Below are 4256 nucleotides of genomic sequence, written 5' to 3'. Positions count from 1 at the left end.
GCAGCAAATGAAATAGGAAGGTCTTGTCTGTCATTGGTCCAAATTTGAGAAATTATGTCAGTAGATGGATGCGCCTTATCAGTTCATGATTCTTCTATGTCGTCGAATTTGGATTCTCAATTAAGCAATCTGATCCGAAATCGTTCAAAAGCTGTTATATATACGACTCAGAAAAAAATCAATTGGTTGCATTCCCCAATTCCGTTTATTATGATTTTTGATTACCCTCCTACGCTCCTATTTATAAATAATTTTTTTATCTTTTAAATTTTGTATCAGCGATTACATGCTTTTTGAACGGATCTGTTCAGTTAAATTATTCTTTCTACTTTCTCTAACCATAGTTATCATATAAAACGCGACACAATGCATTTGGTGAGATAGAAAAACAGGTCAATGTCAAAATCCGTCGTTGAAATTTGTACGCGTCGTTGATGATTGTTGCGAATTCATCTCACGATTTCGAATCAAAGAAAATCAGTTGGTTTTGCACTGACTCAGCTGAAAAAGTATCAGCATACTTTATGCATGTTTGCGCGTACAGTGATACTTTTTCAATTCAATATAAACTATCAAGACTGAGTTTTATAACTTTGAAATGCAAGCTGAAAAGTCATCATTGTTGCCAAAATGAATGACGGGCTACTTAGCCTTAATAATGGGGTTCTATCAAGCTTTCTACCCGTTACTTCTGGAGTGCCGCAGGGTTCAATTTTAGGCCCAATTTTATTTTCTGTATTTATAAATGACCTACCTTGTGTTGTGAAAAATTGCCAGATCCATCTTTTTGCGAATGATGCTCAATTATACTATAAATGTTTTGAAAATACATCGACAAAAACTTCGCAAGATATCAATGAAGGTTTGCAACGGATTGATAATTGGTCTCACAAAAACAAGCTAACATTGAACGCTTGGAAAACTAATGCTCTCTTCATTGAAAATCAATAATGAAATTATCGAGTTCGTTGAACATGCTACTAGTTTAGGTATCCGAATTGATTCAAATTTAGAATGGGATAGTTATATCTTGTCACAATGTGGTAATATTTATGCCTGTTTATGAACGTTATCGAAATGTGCATCATTCTTGTCAAGCACGACAAAATTAAAATTGTTCAAAAGCCTAATTTTACATTAAATTTTAACTTGTGATTTTCTGCTAGGCTCCGTATCATTGCTTACCTTCAATAAATTAAAAGTAGCATTGAATACGTGTATTCGCTATATTTTCAGTTTAAATAGATATTACTGCGTTTCTCATTCATCTCATTCATAGGATGTCGCTTAGAAAATTTCAGTAAACTTCGTTGTTGTCTATTTTTACACAAGCTTTCTGGCACAAAACAACCATATTATTTACACAGCAAGCTACAACTTGCGAGAAGCATTCGTTATAAAAAATATATTTTACCACGATATCACACAACTAAGTACGGGAATTCATTTTTTTGTGCGAGGTGTAGTACATTGGAATTCATTGCCTATAAACCTTTCAAATGAGAAATCATACTTAGCTTTTAAGAGAGGATGTAAGGAGCACTTTAAATAATTTTAATTGTAAATGTATAAGTAGAAATTATAGCCGTTATAAATCGTCCCATACAAAATGACAGTTCCGTTCACTTTCGTTTTCCCGACTTTCCCGGTGAATATCCTGGAACTTTTATTCACACAAACACGTCGGAACCCTTGACGAACAAAATGGAGAAAGAATCATCCAAACTTGTTGACCCGTTCGTGAGCCATTTCGTGACATACAAACACCATTCCATTTTTATTTATATAGACTCTCTATAACTCTTGCAAACGGCGCTTTCTTCTACAGTAAACTACTTTGTGTAGCATAAAAAAGACATGAGTCTTACGTTACATATATTAGAGCAATAAATAAATAAATAAATAAATAGATAAATAAATAATGCTATTTTGCTTTATTTGTGTGACATAACTATACACTTCATAGCCTCTTTCAGAGTAGATTGTGGTTCTGAACTTCAAACTTTTTGAAATTTTCTACGATTTTGTCTTACGAACAATCAACAGAATGAAGAAAATATTTGATTTTTTTTACATACATATTGTAAAACCAGGAAAATCTATTCAATCATTTACGGCCTTACTATGAATATCCAACTTGGGTTTATATGACACGTATGTTTAAATATTCTTGAGGTCTTTATTCATCTATGAAAAGGTAAGAGAAAGAAAATCACTTATTTTCCGTTTTTGGCCTATGGTCGGTACTACTGTGCGGCGCATCCGAGTCCCCATTGCTGGTAGGTTCGGGTTATGTTTCGTGCATTTCATACGCTACCTACTAGGCTACCAAGCAAGAGGGGGCTTTGTTGCTCATATGTGGTAGCTTCTTACCCCCTCGTTCGCTTGCCTCCACCGCTCGCCCACTTATGTCCCCCCTAACCGTTTTGCCTTTCACACATCGCGTAAATCGCGCAAACTATGCGCGGGGAATTCGCTCGGAGGGCCCTCCGTTGCTCCGCGCTGACTCTGAAACCGGGACCAAGGCACGTTTGTGACGTACGGCAAGCTGGCTTGTCTCTTGGCTCGCGTCGACTTGGGCTCTTCGGTATATAAATTCCTCGCCAACGGAAGGGTCACTATCAGTCGAGTGTCGTTAATCGATCCAAACGCAGTTCACTTTTCGCGGTCAAGTCAACCCTCCACCAAATTATCCAAAATGAAATTCCTGCTCATGGTACGTTTTCGTGAATTAGCTAGTGCTTTGTGTTGTTGGAATATTTTTTCTGAGAAGCCAGTGGACCATTGAAAATGGTGCTGCTCACAGAGTTCGTTCATCGTGATCGTTGTGATAGCCTCGAAAAATTATAAGAATAATCCAGTGAAATTGAAGGCAAATTAGTGCAATATATACGATTCCATCCACAAGTGGCTCAGAACCAGACCAGAAGGAAGAAACAAGATTATAACAGTATTTCTCTGATGCTATTCTCATGTCACCGCCAGTGGTTATGAAATATGTAGTTAAAAGTAGTAGTTTAAATAACATAAACATACTTTTACAAGAATATAACTTATCCTGATATAATTACATCGAAATATTACAGAATTTTTTTGAAGGATGTTGGAAAAAAAATGTACCTAACTGTTCATAACTTTGGATGTTATTTACAATAAACGTACAAATGCAATATTAAACATATTATAAGCTAAGAACAAACGCATCTTGAAAACAAAATTATATCATCTTCTGTTATTTTTAACGTTTGTTTAACCTTCCAGTCGTCGCGTGGTTTGGCATCGTCAGAACCACCTCGCTGGTGTTGTGAACGAGGAGCGAGGTTTTTTGACCAGTGTTGTACACAATACAACAGCGCAACGACTGAAGTGTTAAAGAAATTTGCTATTATCTTGTTATGTCGGAAATGTTCCTCCCATCGAGCTCAAGTTCAACACCCCCTCGTAAACGCCCAAGTGTGATAATTGATTTCGTCGTTTTTTTCCGCAGACCATCTGCCTTGTGGTGCTGGCCTTCGCCCTGGTGGCCGCCGTGCCTGCCGTCAACGATGAGAGCATCTTCGGAGCCGATGGAGCCGCCGCCGACGACACCATCAACCCCCAGGACACCCAGGATCTCCTGTTCAAGAAGCTGCTGCTGAAGAAAAAGCTGCTCCTACTGGGTTAGATAGAGGTCTAGGTCTAAGTCCGTAAGCCCCCCGACAAAGCAACCCATGCCTAGTCTCTCCAGTGAGGGCGGGCTTTCGACGAGGCAGTGCCGATTTGCAACTGCCTGGTGCAGAAGCAGGTGATGGGACTTCCCTCCCACCGAGACGCCCAACCGCCACAAGCTTGGGAAGCTTTCTCTTAGAGCGATAGGAATTTCTACTTTTAATTTACTTTTCACCTGTTTGATAAATGGTTCTATTGAACCATGAATGATTGGAGGACGACCACGTGAGTGCAATGAACGATTTTAACTCTATTTTGTGTAACATAAAGCCGACAGTCAAATAGCTTGAATGTACAACCTGAATAAACGATAAGACTTACAAACTGAAACAAACTTGTGTTGAAATGTAAGAAAATATCCGAAAATCACAAAAACAAAGCGTCTGCCTTGCATCACCGAACAAACAAATCCTAGACGATGATAAATAAATTCCTTGCGTAAATTTGACGTCACGAAGCGGTTGTTCTGGTATGAAACATGAGAATTTTTGAATAGTCATCGCATCCGCCAATTCCATGGTTGATATGTTCAGGCATGGTGGTTGATT

The 4256-nt window shown here is 38.2% G+C and overlaps 1 long non-coding RNA gene across 1 annotated transcript; it reads left to right on the top strand.

Moving 5' to 3' along the window:
• The first annotated feature begins 2558 nt into the window (after positions 1 to 2558).
• Positions 2559 to 4042, top strand: LOC5563931. Its single transcript, XR_002499880.1, has 2 exons — positions 2559 to 2716; positions 3488 to 4042. It is a non-coding gene; the product is annotated as an uncharacterized LOC5563931 (long non-coding RNA).
• The last annotated feature ends 214 nt before the right edge of the window (positions 4043 to 4256 follow it).

Source organism: Aedes aegypti, chromosome 2 (genome assembly GCF_002204515.2).
Source record: "Aedes aegypti strain LVP_AGWG chromosome 2, AaegL5.0 Primary Assembly, whole genome shotgun sequence".
Lineage (NCBI taxonomy): Eukaryota > Metazoa > Arthropoda > Insecta > Diptera > Culicidae > Aedes > Aedes aegypti.
The sequence above is the reverse complement of the archived record's forward strand: the minus strand, read 5'-3'. Positions and strand labels throughout refer to the sequence as shown.